Consider the following 16,780-nt stretch of genomic DNA (forward strand, 5'->3'; position numbering starts at 1 on the left):
GCATTTGTTTTCAATAATATACCGTCACCTTTTATCTTAAAGGTTACTGCTGAAGTCCCGTTCATTAAAAATATAACATTAAAACATACCTTCGCTCGACTCGAACCCGGACCTCTCTCGCCTAGCGCCCACGCCCATGTCTGCAGCCATTGCACGAGCTTCCTTCCTTGCTAATATATGGTCACAATAAATTATAAACCTTACCGCTTGATTCTCGCCCACTTTAAAAATAAAACAAAGATTCGCTCACGCACGGAATCGAACTGCGACCTCTTTAACACACACATACGTTGCTTGTCACGCACCACGTGCTCTCTTTGTGTCAAACTTCATTCAGAACTTCCTTTAAGGCCTATTCCAACCGCAACTTTGTATACTAAAAAACCCAATTTATGACGCTGGTATCGAACCTCGTTCCTTTCGCGCCCAACACTCCTAACCACCGGGCCGACTCCTCCTTATGTCTAATTTTAGCCTAACTTATTAATAAACCTTAATGTCCAGATCCCTAAAGAAGCAAAAATAATAATTTTTTTGCTAGAGTCTTGGTCTGAATTTTTCCCACACTTTAATTACTTCTAAATTTATTTAAAACTAAAATAATAATAATAATAATAACCATAATAATGAAGATTTCAAATACGATAATATATATAAATTTTTCCTAATAATAATAATTATAATTTCCATAAATCAATGAAAATAGATACAAGAAATTTTATTGATAATATGTTAATTTAAACACTAAATTAACAACAATAATTGTATAAATATATTTGTATCTAATAATTATAATGATAATAATTTTCATAAAAATTAAAATATTAGTACTAACATAAATATTTTATCAATATATATATTTAAACACTAGTAATATTCAAAACTTCTCAATATTCAGGTTTTCTTCTATCCGAATCCCAGACTCAAAGCCCAACTCTTCTAGGCCCAATTTTTGGGGCGTTACAAAAGTACTAAAAAGAAAGTTGTTTTTGTAAATCCTCTACAGTTTCAAGGTCCTACGGGCTTCAGTTTCACTCCAACTAAAAGCCTTAGTATAATCATCTAAAGTAGCCCACTAACTATCTTCAGTATATCAAATTAAACAAGCTTAATAATAAAAGAACTTACTTGGTTCGACGTCAGAGACTCAGTGTGCCGCACAGCAAGAACTTTTTCCAAAATATTGTGATCCAATTCTTTTTTTTTTAAAAAAAACCCAAATAGTAAGGCCCACTTCACAGCCTGAGTTTTGTAACTTGACTCTAATACCACTAGATGTAACACCCCAACCCGGCCCAGACGTTATGGCTAGATCCAGCATGTCACATTGAAGTGTTTTAGTGAAAACCTTGTTTTCATGGAAAACCCTTCTTTAAATTTGGAAACCTTAATTACTTGTAAAATCTCTTTTTAGTTGTAGAAGCTTTATTTAAAACAGATGATTTATGAAAACTTGCCATTTAAAAATTTAGTTGCGGAAACGTAGTATTCAATAAAAATAGTTAAGGTTTAGGAACTCATGTTCAAAAATAAATATAAAGCATAAAAATAATAGTCCTAATTTGGAATAATAACCAGAGGAAAGGCCTTATTACAATCCGGTCTGAAATAACTTAACAAACTAGAAACTATATAAAAAGAAAAACATGTCCAGCTCATCTTGCTAGCTGGCCACCTCAGAGTCCCTCCATCCGTCGAACCTCCTACTGGCCATCACCTGAGAAAAATAAAATAGGGGGTGAGTTTTCGAAAACTCAGTGTGTACAACCCTCGAAGAGTCCTAAGCAATCATCAATCACCATAATGTCATACATACAATGCAGTGCAACCCACCCCAATAATCCAACCGCTACACACCAACTCCGTCCCCCGGTACACATCATGTGGGGATATAAATATCGACCCACCCATTCGATACACATCAATGGTAGCCCGGTTGCAGTACTACCTTCATTGCAGCAAGCTGCCAATCACATATTGGGCTTAATAACCGTCGGTGGATCCACGGTTGTTAAGCAACCATGCGATCCTCATATACTTCCTTCGTTCCATAATTCCCAACCCAGATGCAACCTAAACAGAATATCATATGTATGCAGCAGATATACATGTAACATCCATAAATTTTACATTCAACACATAGGGGTATTTTGGTCATTTTCGCCCTTAGGGGCATTTCGATAATTTTCTTTTATTACGGGTTTTTGCTTGTTAATAAATCCAGTGAGCTAAGATGAACGAATAGTATGCTCCAGGTAGGATTCCGGAGAAGAGGAGGTGAGTCATTAAGACCGGTTAAGTACCAAGCTCTCCCTAGATCCAATCCTAGACATGCATATACTTGTTACCACACATTAACCCTATGACTTGTCCACGGTCTCAATAAATTAATTAATTTTTATGTCTGTTTAGCAGTTATCAGATACTAGACCCAAAACCCCTTACAAAGCCCAAACAAGTCTACTTACATGCATATGGCCCACTAAGCCTAATCTCATTCATACGGCTCATTAGACCCAAATCACATTCATACGGCCCATTAAGCCCAAATCACATTCATATACATACTTTCACATAATTTCTATCACTTAACATCAAGTTGGCAATTTTGCCTATTATGGGCCCAATAGCCCATCGAGCCCACTAGCCCATCCTGGCCCGGTTGGCCAAAACACGGCCCAAGTTCATGGAATCGCCTATGGGGCTTCAGATAACCTATCGGTTTCCCCCTTATGAGTGTTCACGCACTTGCAAGACTACCGTAACCAAACTTTCAGCTTTTCGGCATTTTGACTTTTCGGCATTTGCCGATCTACTGTGTGTGTGCAGTGTATGTACACGCCTGGTACTAAACGTGCTGCGATATCCTTAGCCACGAACCTACAAACAATATCACTCAACGATTAATTACACACTTATCAAATACGATCACCAAAAGCCGAAGTCTCACCTTAACCTTACCTGAAACGCCAAGTCTTAATAGCTTTTCCTTGATCACTAATCGCGAGTGCTACCCAGATCAAAGTTTCAACACCTAGGGAGCAAATCAGTAGAGATCCAAAAGACTGAGATTTGATACTAATCACTAGAATCAGTCAAAGTAGAAAGAGTAGTGGCGGCACAGAGGATATTCGGCTCTTTGAGACTTGTATGGTGAAAAAGGTTATTCGGCACAAAGAAAAGTAGAAATCGTTTAAAACCAGAGGTGAATCAAAAAGAAAACTTTGAGTAGGGAAGAATGTAGAATCGGTACAAAGAAAAAGAAGAAAAAACAAGGGATTTTTAGCTTTTAGATCTTTAGAGAAAAAGGTGTTTTCTGGCAACAAGATGAGGGAGAATTTGGCATTAGCCTGGCAACCTCACATTCGGCATCTATATATAGCCTCTAGCCGAATTTCCTATCCCCTAATCCCCAATTCGGCTCCACCTCTCTACACTCCTCATCTCCTAATTTTTCTCCCTAATAATCCCTTAATCCCCTCCTCAAATTTCTCCTCTTATCACTCCCTACAGAGTTCACATTCAACGTCACCACTATCTATCCCTTAAGCAAAAATAAATCTTTCCTTTGAGCGAGGAGGGATTCGAACCCCTTACCTCATTGCCTTGCATGTGACGCCACTTGCCACTCCACCACAAGGCTTTCTTGTGTCCAATTCTTCCTTCATTTATTTAAAAGCCAACCTACTTGCCAACAAGGTTCTTTTAATAATTAAACCATAATTTCCTTCACCTCCAAGTTTGAACTCAAACCTTAACCAAGACCTACTAACACATAATTTACACTTGACTAGGAATGTTAAGCATAATTTTTATCAAAATCGAAAAAAAAAGTTTGGTATTTTAGGATTTTTGGGGCGTTACACATGGCCTAGAACACGGGCGTGTGAAACAGCCTTGTAACTGTACTTAGAAAGTTACACGAGGTGGGGATATAGCCATATGTCCCTAGTTTGAAGGTTACACAGCCTAAGACATAGGCATGTCTCTCAGCCATGTGAGGCATACGGCCGTGTGACCCCTGATTCAAATTTTTGTGAATTTTTCGTAGGTTTTTCAAATGATTTCAAATTGGTGCCTATTTGTTTCTAAAGTATTTCTAAAGCCTCAATGGCTTAATTTAGGAACGGAATATGTATGTATGATTGGCTTATGATATTTTTATGATAGTGTATGAAATTTATGTTTTAAATGTCCTATTTGTATGGTAGTACTCTGTAACCCTAATCCAACGATAGATACGGGTTAGGGGTTTTACAAAACAAATAAGTGTAATATCTCATATTAACTTATTTGAGCATGGCCATGCATTTCTAATCTCACTTCATCAAGTAGCCTAAGTTATTGCTCCTATTATGTAGGAAAGACAAATCCTATCTTGATCAATTATATCTCACTACATAGATTGTGGCATACCTAACATCAGTCATTATAGTACAACCTATTACAATAGATGTTTGATTGTACCAATATATACGACTCACTATGTTGGGACAATGATGATCTCAAGTCTTAAGGATCGTATACATAGTTATCACTATGAGTAATGTTGTGACTATTATATAATAATCCAAGAAACATACTTATAGCCAGTCTGTCCAATATGTCTTTATGTAACATATACTCATTTATTGATTTTGACATCCATATGTTAATGACAACACTATGTCATCATTCAACCACATGTTAGTCTTGATGTATTATCATTGTCCAATCCCACAATAATACTCGACTAAGGACCTTTTAAAAATAATCATATTATTATCAAGACATTGTTATAAAACAATTTATTTATATACACAGAAAAGAAACTGAAATAACAATGGCAATATCTTATATTAATAAACGGGGTAAAACAAGTATGTTATTACAATCATCTCATAATTGGTCTTTGGGCATACTCTAACATAAATGTGATGCTCCTTTCGGGTCGATGGAAATACAAAAATATATATACTTTTTATGCCCTTTTTAACTTAAATTCATGCAGTTTCGGTGTAATTCTTGTCGAAAAATATAATATAATTATAAAATATTTAAATTGTACTTAAATTATTAATATATTGGATTTTATTTAATTTTATAATAAATTTTCATAAATTTTGATTTATTTTCGATAGATTTGCATAAAGGGTAAAAATTGGCTCGGCAGACACTCTAGAAGTTTAAAACCAAGAAACGATTTTTGAAGCATCGAGGTGAATTAATTTTTCAACCTAAAATGGTCCAAATGATGAATATTAATACATTATATAATTAATTTTAATTTTAATCCAATTTATTTTGGGTTAAATAATTATTATTAATTAAATTATGAAATGAGGCCCAATTGTGCTAGACCGAAAGACTGATCCAACCGAGCAAATGGGCTGCCCAAAACCATCCAACATGCTAATCCAATCAGCTAAAATTATCTGATTATTTGGCTTGCAAATTAGCCCTTGATTTTTTCTTGAAATTGCATTCAAACCCTTCCACTTTCTATGCTTTTAAAGATTCACCCCAAGCTAAATTTAGCAAGTTTGAAACCTTCAAACTTGCCACATGTGTGGCCGGACAAGGAGGTCTATGGCTGCTGATTTTTTGCTATTTTTAGCAGCCAATCCCACCTATAAATACTCTCCTTTGCTATTCATTTCATCACACCTCTCATTACTCACATCTCTCTATCTTTCACTCACTTTCTCTTCTTATTTCCCATTTTTCTTTCTTGTCCCCTCCTTGCCGATTTCTCTTTTGGAAAAGAGCCCTTCAACCACCTTGGGTGGCAACATTCAAGTGCTTGTAGAAGCCTCGGTTCAGCAAGAACGAGTAAAGAAGTAGGAGCGAAGGAATCTAGTCAGACTTCAGAGAAACACCAGATTTGATTCTAGTTTCCTATCCTTTAACTTTTATTGTTGTTGTTATGAACATGTTTGTGAATATTTTTTATGTTGTTATTCTTAATTTAATTAACATGGCTTGAATTTAATTCGTGTTAGGTTAATTGCATTTCGTCCGCTTAAGCTATTAAAATCATGCATGTGTTGTTATAGTTCTTGGTAAATTGTTTGATTGAGTAAAACCATGATTATGTTATACTTGAATTATAATTATAAGGTAACTAATGAATTAATTATTAATCGTGTTGAAATTGTAATTAATTGACACAATACTTAATGAGTGCATGTTTAATCTTCTAATATAGCTGAGGGTTAAATTAACGACAGTATTAAACGGTACATTAGCCTTGCATAACTTGCAAGATTATTGTGATATATTAAACTGTTTCATTGTAGGAGTATATTTTTACCTCACTTATCTTTTACTTGCTTATTTAAATTGATTAATTGTTTCAATTGGCATAGTGATATGTTCAAGAGATTAGTTAATTTAGTAAGTGTGTATGTGCTATAGTTAACAAATTACCAAGTTGCCGTGAATTTATTCGTAACAACATGAACATTGTTTTAATAATATTAAGTTAAGAAATGTAATAGATCTAACAAAATTATGTCATCTTGATTAAAACCATCTTTTGAAATCGTGCATTGAAACTTTTATTTTTATTCGATTTTATTTTACTTAGTTAAGTTTTAGTTTTTAATTACTTCCTCAAAATAAAAATATTTTTAATCACCAAAGTGTTTGAATCTCATATCATAAATAATTTTCTTAAATAGACCCTGTGGGTACGATAACTCGACATTTACTTGTCACTTTATAACTTGATATGATTGTGTACACTTGCACATTTCCATCATTCCAGCCGACGACGATTGTCGTTATTAAAAAACTCATTAATAACTACAACCGTTGTCGCGCCGGCCCAAGTTTGGCCTCTACTTCCACCGAAACATTCACTCTCTTCCTGAGAGTCCTCTTATGTCCACCTTGGTGTCAGCCTTTGGATGGGTATGAAACATTAAAGATACAAGCTGGTTGAAAATAGATAAAAAAGTTACGTTGACTTCATCGAAAATCCCTCTATTTTTCTCTATGATTATGGTCTCAATCTTATGTATGGTATATATAAGACAACATTTGATGGTATCCAAAATGCTTGAACTCGTGATCTCGTAATAGCTGTCAACTGGCCCCCAGTCATACTCAAACTCATGACCGCATCACAGCCGCTGACTGGGACTTCTACCTAGACTTCGACCCATGATTGTATCTAGCACTGTTACCCCAAAGCTTGACTTTCTCAAAATGAGTTGTTGAGGTAATGGCCTTATCCCATCATGACATATGAAATGTATGTGTTTTAAGACGCATTACCACATCCCAGCCCCTCAAACCTACCTATAAACTTTCCTGATAAGACCCTAAAAATCCTAACCCTAAACCTTTTAAAAATAACTTTAAATACTACCTAAAACTTAACAAAACTAAAAATCCTAACCCTAGGAGAGAGAAAGGGAAAGCACGCGTTTTCGCTTTCTCTCTCGAAAAATGAACTATTTAACTAAAATTTTAAAAAAAAACCAGCCCATAACCCTAATTAATTAAAAAATTGGCATATATGTTTAAATTAACTGAAAATTTTGTCACTCAAAAGAAAAATACAACTTAACTGGTTTAATATTCTTTTTTCTTTTAAATACATTTATGATAATAGGTTACGTAAGCTTAGATGAGACTAGAAAAGGAAGACTCAAAAATCACAAAAACTATAAAATGTAGAGGATCATTAACTTCACTTCAGTGAACACCTTCAGAAAACAAAAAGAAAAAAAAGAGAGAAAGAGATTGCATGGCTCATGATATCTAGAAGCATTAGTAAACTAATGTATTGGTGCGAGCTAGCATAAAACACATAACTTTCAACATTAACCATATGTGGCAAACAAGGATTGACACAGAAGATAGCTCTGCCAAGTTTGCCGGAAAAGTACAAAAGGGTGAAACCGATCCCAAAGAGAACTCAAAGGACAGCTCCAACTTGACCTTTAGTCCAATCTAAAAGACAAGTATCATCTCCATCTTCCTCGTCTTCCACACATTACTGCCTCCTTCCATTTTCCTTAAATTCTTCAATCAGAAATGGACTAATGCCAAAGCTCCATTAAACTTTACAAACCACTTTGGTTTGTGGAAACTAGAACTTTAGTGGAAGTCGATGATGTAGACGTACATGCAGACAAAGCACGCTTTAAGTAGACCGACACCAGGTCATAATAAGAGCACAAATTCACTGATGCATTATATTATATAACTCTGGGTTGGATAAAAATATTCAATCATGTATTGTATGGACATGATTAATTTAAATTCATTTTTATTAATAATAGAAAAAAGTTTAGTTATTTTTTATTTGACAGTTTTTCATTAGTGAAAATCCGACACTTAGAATTCAAAAAGAGAAAAGTAATTCATATCACCATCCTTTCAGTTGTTTATCTCTCCTTTGTTCGGTTGTTGACCATTTAAAAAACAATAATAAATTATATATGACATTGATGGATCTTGACCAGTGATCTCCGTTTAAAATTTTTGGATGACGCAATCATGATATCTTGAATTTAAGCTAATATATTAAAAATCCCTTAAATATTATATTTTGTTTAAACAAGTTATTAAATTTTGTAGTAAAATAAGTCTTATGATTATTATTTATAAGAGTAATTGATTTTAATATTAAAATAAAATTATTTTACATTTGAGGCGCTTAATGTCTTGTTGATGCAAACAAAATTTTATACTCTTTTAACATCAACAAAAAAATTTAAAAGATTACACAAAAATTTCAAAAAGTTATTAAGTGTATAAGTATTTTCAAGATATTCTGAAATGCTATTTTATTTTACCTTCACTAAAAATATTATTTTGTTTTTAGTTATTAAATTATTCTCATTAAATTCACATCTGTAAATTAATTTAAATTTTTTAAAAAATTAATATTAAAATCAAAGACTTTTATGGATAAAAATTATAAGTTATGAACTTATCCAATTACAAAAATAATATAAGAGCTTCTTTAAACAATGTATAATAATTTAAGGGTTTTTTAATATATAGGCATTGAATTTATTACCCAACTAGACTTATCAAAATCAACTCCTAAATCCTAGAGTCTCAACTTGAATTCCACGACTTCTATCACTTGGATCTCCTCCATTCACCGTTTGATGAGCATCAATATTTGGTTGAACCTTCCACTCATTTCTTCCTTGATCTTAATGGGTTCAATTTGTAAATTAATACCCTTGTTGATGACATATTGTAGCAGTAGGAGATGAACGTGCAGAAAGCCATAAGGGAAGGTGTTCTATTTCTATAGTGAAGAAGGTGTAACAGGAGAATACATAAAAGGCATTTGCAAAGGATAAGGACAACTATTTATAGGTGTAAGTGACTCTCTCTTAACTTTGAGTTTTGGCACGTCTACAATACAAGTCTCATCTTGATCTACCATATAAGGAGCACTATAACCCTTTAGATAGATGACAATGTGATGGAGATAACTAGACAAGGTCCCACGTGTTAATTAATCAAGTGTGTGACTTGATTAGAGTCCTAAGTTTTCAAAGGAAAAGTTAGAAGGAAAATATTTAGATCTTAGATGCAAAAGTGAGAGGTCTAAATTGGTGAGTGTTAGAGCTTCGAAGAACTTGTTAGATGAGGTGCTAAGATAGTAAATATTTCCTTTAGGTAAGGCCTATAGATGTAGGGAAACTAAACTGAGTAAACATTTATTTTGCTATTTATTTTTTATTTTTTTTTACACTTCTCATTAATTGTACCTGAAGCAGTTGGAACTGGGCTTAGCACTACTTTTGGTATTGCTCAAATCTACCTTCCAATATGAATTTGGACTCACAGTTTCATTACTAAAGTTATTTCATTACTAAAATTATTTTTAGATTTATGTATTATCAAATAAGCACAGTAGGAATAAAAAGGATAGATTACATGTAGAACAATGAGATAAAATTATAAAAATTATTGAGGAAAAAATGAAACTTGAAGTTCATCTAAAAGCAATTGAAATTTCAATAAAATTATTTAAAACAAAAGAATACACAATGTGGTCGAATTTAGTATTAACATCTTATCATTGGTACAATCTAGTTATAGGAAAAGTTGATGGGATAGCAAAAAACTAGGAAGAATGTGTTGAGGTAATTCTAATTTTTAAATGAAAGTAAACTTAAGAAATAGTTAGATTATACAGCAGAAAATTCCTCAAGCAAAACAATTTTCATTCATCGACTTAAAATTTGCAGAACAGATTTAGATCATTATTTGATGGAATAACAGCTACAAGACAAAAAGCCTATGACTCATCTATACAAAGTTTGATTGCAGTAGTGTTGAAAAAGATTTATCATATACTCAATAAAAAATATAATTACAATTAGATTTTGATTCTCAATCTCCACCAAGCTTTTCATCACCAAAAAAGAAACATCATCAGAAAAATAATGATGAAGATGTGGATAAAAAGATATTTGCTAAACTTAAAACCTCAATCAACCCGACATAAAAGAATATAGTAAGAAGTTAGATGAGATGGGCACGTTAAAAATGGTTGACCCATAATTCATTGTTGCTTGTAACATCATTTGTGAAAGTAAAGCACATAGAGAACAATGGATCACACTTCCACAAAAGCATGAAGAAGTTAGAATTGCTTGGATTGAAATTATAAGAAAAATTAGGATTGCTTTGTGATTTTAGAATTTAATTTTAATTTGAAGTATTATTAAGATACTTAAATTTAATATAGTATTTTATGGAAATTTTTTATGTTTTATTGTTATAAAATAAAAAGACAGAGAGTAAAGAATAAAAATAATGGAAGAGTAAAAATAGAGCATATTTTATTTATCAATGGGAATAAATCTATAATGCTTCTTCAAAGTATATATTTATAGACATAACTCCACTTCTAATGACTATTAGAATTTAAAGTATATCAAAACTTATCTTGATCTTGATGGGCATCCACGTAAGATATTCATAACACTTCTCCTTAGATATCTATTGGTAGATAATGTGTCTCGTTAAAAATTTTCTAAGATAAAAACTGTGTGGGAAAAAAAATTCCTGGTAAAAGAAAAAAGAGTACACATATCTATAATACGTATAAAATGCTATCCCAATAAAAAACTGACCACCCATTAAAAGACTTAACAGGAAAACCCAATGGGACAAAACCTTAATTAAGGAAAAAAGAGTACAATGCATATTTACTCTCCCTCATGAAAACATTCACATAATATTTCATATTCTATGTATTCGATCTTCAATACTAGCTTTTCAGATGACTATTTGAACGCATTTGAACGCATTTATATTACCATTCTTTTGAAAGTTATGAGTAAGGAAATTTTGGAGAAATATGTTTTGATCTCTTCAAGAGTTTCAACAATAATCATAGCAAATTTTAATCATAATTCTTCTATAAAAATACAAATAGATATTTTGGATCATTTCATAATCCTCCTTCAACTACTATTCACTAAGTCAATTTTACCACATATGTTCAAATTATTTCAATTCATATAAATGAATAATTTCCCAAGAATTTTGATATGCTTCTTGCATTCTAAATCCTTCAAGGATTTAAATATAAACTTTACTATATAGTGATTCATAAAAGGTTATAACAACAACCATTGAACGCAAGTTAAATCTTTTATGAATTACCAGTTCAATAATATATTTAAAGGTTATTCCATCCACCACAAAAAAATATTTTATCTTTTCATAATCAATGTCAGAACTTAGTGAAAACCTTCAATTTTTTTTCGTTTTTGCAAAAGTACTTCATTTGTACCCTCACTAGCTTTATATATTTATATATTTGGACTATTGGTCCAAAAACTCCACAAATTTAATTGTACTTAAGTTGTGTCTTTCTATTCTGACTAATCTATTCTATATCTATATTTCCCAATAGATTTATTCAAGATCCTCCTTTTGTTTCATTATTTCAACAATAATATTGCATGCAAAACCATTGTCGACCACTTTTATTATCGGTGCTACATTTTCTTGAATTGACATAACTTATCGAGAATTCTTTATTTTCACTATTTTAATCTTCAGTTCATGTATTGAATCTCTTCTGGAGTTCTAGTAATTAGTTATGTCTTAAGTCTCTTCTAAAGCACTCGTCTCCACCATATGACTATCTAAAAAAATTTTCATCTTTGGAACCTATTAATCTATTATTTATTCTAATTGATTGTCCTACTAGGACTTTGATTCAAAATATTAGATGGTATATAACACTTGATTATTCTCTATAAGGATCTAGATAATGATAACTCATTACAAGCAGTGATTTTATTCAACTATTATTTCTCTCCTCCTATTGTTGGGAAAACTATTGAATCAAAATAGTAATCACAAATCATGTCATAATTGAATCTTTAATACATTCAAAACATCTAATGATACAAGGAGACTCGTAATTAACATATATTCCCAACTTTTTTTGAGGAGTCACTCATTTTTGTGCGTAATGGTGGAGCAATTGGAACATATACATATATACAAAAATTATAAGATGGGAAATATTTAGCTCTTGACCAAAAACCAATTGTAATGGGGAGTATTTATAACTTATTGGCTTGATGCGTACAACATGTAAATCAACATAATCACATGTTGAAATAGGAAGTTTAATTCTCATAAGTAATAGTTTAGATATTAATTAGAGGAGTTCAATCAATAATTTCTCTAAACCTTTATGCGCATAAATAACAAAGTTTTACAAAAGCTTTTCAAACTCAATCAATAAAAGACTGAGATATAAACTCCTCAGCTTTAGCAATATGAATTGTTTTAATTGCATAATCTGAAATTATTTATTTATACAAGCAATCTTGCAAATTGAGAGGTTTCAAGTTGATAACATATGTGATTATTTTGTAGATGCATTTACCAAAATCATATAATATCAAAGCTATCATATGGTGGATGAATGGGCCCATATTCATTTCAGAAATGCAGGACATTAAATCTTAATTTTAGCCAGTGAGTTTCCAATAATCAATTTTCATTGAGAACAAGCAACAAATGAGAATTTTTTAAATTAAAAAATCTTATGGTTCTTTAGTGAATGTCTATATGAATTCTTAATTAATTTTTGCAATATATATGATCTAGGATGGTCTAACTGGTCACGCTAAGTAGTAAATGTATTTGTGTCAATAAACTTTTGGTTTACTTTCACATGCATTTCAATTGTACTAATAATGTCTATATAAATTGTGACAAATTGATAATCGTATTGTCATTCCTTTTACTTTGCATCCACATATAAGTAATATTGTGACATTAACTATTGGAAATGTTTAAATCAATGCGAAGTCTATAATGTCACTAAGTCAACAGAATAAATATAAATTCCAAACAATTATATGCAATATTCGCTTCAAGGAATATGACAAAATCTTCAAATGTCCAAATTGACTTTAATGATAAAAAATGATTATAAAATTTATTATATTTATTGCATACATTCACATCAAGGAATGTGCAAAATTAGTATATATCATATTTCTTACCAATAAGATAATATAGATATCATCTACTTCAATGAGTGATAAATTAGTATAAATCATCGAGCATTATGTGCTAAGAATAAACATTTGGCAACATTTTGAATCATCCATCTTCTTCTTGTCTATGTGTCAATAATGAAAATAAGTTAAATTTCCATAATTGTTAAGTATTGCTACATTCACTTCGGGGAATGAAGTAGAACTGTGGAACAAATAACTGGTTATTTTGTTTAGTCATAAGGAGATATGCAACACCCCAATACCCGACCTAGGAATTTAGGCCGAATATCGAAGATCACATTGATCACCATGTGATCGTGAGAACTTTTAGTTTAACAAACTGAAAATCATTATAGTATTTAAGTTCCATAAAACTCTCAGATATAAAATCTCGGTATTTGGAAACACAAAAATTTATATGCTTTTTCATACCCATTTTTACTTAAATTCGTGCAAATCCAATTAAATTCTTGTCGAAAAATAATTAAATATTATAAAATAATTAAATTATGTTAAAAATACGAAAATGGTGAATTTTAGTTAATTTTATACTTAATTTTGACTATTTTCGATGATTCGCATAAAGGCTAAAATTGGCTACCGACATCTTCTTTGAAAGCACAAAAACAAGAAGCAATTTGAAGTATCGAGGCACATTAATTTCCAGCCTAAGACAGTCCAAAAATGTGTATTAATTCATAATTTAATTAATTTTAATTTATTCCCCATTTAATTTGGGTTAAATAAATTATTTTTAATAAATTATGAAGAAATGATCCAGTTGAATCGCACTGGTCAAACCAAATTGAGTGAACCGAACCAGCCACTAATTGGGCAGCCCAGAACCGTCCACAAGCTGAACCAAATCAGCATTTTATATAATTAAATATGCTTGCAAAAAGCCCCTTCAAATTGCATTCAAACCCTACCTTTAATTGTGGCTTTGTAGATTTGCCCCAGACTATTTTTAGCAAAGTTGAAAGTCTCAACTTTTTCCAAGTAGATGGCCGGCCATAAGGGGGCTCTTTGGCTGCTGGAATTTTATATTTTTAGCAGCCAAAATCAGCTATAAAAGCCACCCCTTGCTGATCATTCAAACCATCCCTTAATCCCACAACATTCTCTCATTCTCTCTTATCCTCTCTCACTCTTCTCTCCATTTTTTTTTTCATTCCATTTCCCTTTTTGTTCAAAGTGCCAATTTCTTCTCTTGGGAAAGAGGCTTTCATCAGCCATTTTGGAGAAGCAATTAGGTGTTCATAAGCTACCTTGATAGCCGAGGGAAATTAAGAACGAAGCAACTAGTCAAGCCATGGAGAAACATCAGATTTGCTTCTTGTTCCCTATCTCTTTAATTTTTGTTGTTGTTTTGACGAACATGTTTATGAATATTTATGCTATTGAAATGGTTATTTTAATCAATTTATCTTAAATTAAGTTTGTGTTGGTTTGATTATATTCTTCCTGCTTGAATTGTTAAAATGATGTTTATGCTGTTATAAGCCTCGGTAAATTGCTTGGTTAAGTGAAATCATGCCTAAGTTATTTTTGCAATATAATTGTTAAATAACTAATGAATTAATTATTAAATTGTATTGAAATTATAATTAATAGACACAATGCTTAATTAGTGCATGTTTATTCTTCTAAGATAGCTGGAGTTTAAATTAGCATTGTATTCGGCGATACATATGCCTTGCATAACATGCAAGGTTTTTGTGATTAAATTGTTTTAAGGTAGAAATACCCTGTTACCTCACTTAATCTTTTATATGCTTGTGAAGATTAATTAACCGCTTGGATTGACATTGAAAAATGTTCAAGAGATTGATTAATTTAATAAGTATGTATGAGCAATTAATTTAATAAGTATGTATGAGCAGTAGTTAGCAAATTACCGAGTTGCCGTGAATTTATTCGTAGCAATATAAACATAAGTTTAATAATTCTAAGTTAAAGAAATGTAATTAATCCAACACAAGTATGTTATCTTGATTAAATCTTATTTGAAATCGTGCATTAGAACTCCTTTGTTTTATTTTAATTATTTACTTAGTTTTTAAATAGTTTTAGACCATCTTTTAAAACCAAATCATTTTTACCTCGCCAAAGTGTTTTACAATTAATTTCATAAATAATTCTTTTTACAGTCCCCTGTGGGTACGATAACTCGACATTTACGTGTCACTTTATTACTTGTTGCGATTGTGTACACTTGCACATTTTCCGTTGTTCCTAGTTTTTGGCGCCGTTGCCGGGGACTGTTTTAAAAAAGCCATTATTTGTGAATTTGTTAGTTTTAAATTTTGGTTTATTTTCCTGTTTAAATTTTTGCTTACTTAATTTTTCTGTGATTATTACAAGTGTTTATGAGTATTGACCAGATTATTGACTTACACCCTATAGACCCTGAGATAGAACGAACCTTTCAACAGCGAAGAAGACAAGTGAACCAAAGAAGGACTCAAGGAATGAATTTCAAGAATATGAATCAAGGAAATGGGGCAAACCTTGCTCAAAATTCTATCCTTATTGCTAATGATAGGGATAGAGCCTTAAGACAATATGATGTGCCAGTGTTTAATGATCTTAATTCGAGTATTAGGAGAACCGAAATTGAGATACAACAATTAGAACTGAAGCCAGTCATGTTCCAGATGCTTCAGACAGTGGGCCAATTCAGTGGAATGCCTACCGAAGATCCTCATCTTCATTTAAGACTGTTTATAGAGGTGAGCAACTCTTTCAAATTAGCCGGAGTACCTGAAGATGCATTACGATTGAAGATGTTCCCGTACTCACTAAGGGACAGAGCTTGAGCCTGGTTGAACTCATTGCCACCAAACTCAATTTCCACATGGCAAGAGTTAGCCGAAAGATCCCTCATGAAGTATTTCCCGCCAAGCAAGAACACTAAGTTGAGGAACAAGATCACTGCCTTCTAACAAATGGATGATAAGTCCTTGTATGAGGCATGGGAACAATACAAATAATTATTACAGAAATGCCCTCATCACGGAATCCCGCATTGCATCCAACTTGAGACATTTTATAATGTTCTCAACGCTCACACGAGGATGGTAGTAGACACCTCGACTAATGGTGATCTTCTTTCTAAGTCTTACAATGAGGCTCACGAAATCATCGAAAGGATTACTAGTAACAATTATCAATGGCCAACCAATTAAGTCGCGTCAAGAAGACGAGTCGCTGGAATACATGAAGTGGACGCTCTCACTTCACTCGCATTTCAGGTATCTTCAATATTCTCAATGCTTAAG

At 32.1% G+C, this 16,780-nt stretch overlaps 1 non-coding gene across 1 annotated transcript; it reads right to left on the reverse strand.

The window, feature by feature from the left end:
• Positions 1–16,414: 16,414 nt before the first annotated feature.
• Positions 16,415–16,521, reverse strand: LOC128292302 (small nucleolar RNA R71). Its single transcript, XR_008282287.1, has one exon. It is a non-coding gene; the product is annotated as a small nucleolar RNA R71 (small nucleolar RNA).
• Between the last annotated feature and the right edge of the window lie 259 nt (positions 16,522–16,780).

The sequence above is a fragment of the Gossypium arboreum genome, chromosome 4, assembly GCF_025698485.1.
Source record: "Gossypium arboreum isolate Shixiya-1 chromosome 4, ASM2569848v2, whole genome shotgun sequence".
NCBI classification, from domain to species: Eukaryota; Viridiplantae; Streptophyta; class Magnoliopsida; order Malvales; family Malvaceae; genus Gossypium; species Gossypium arboreum.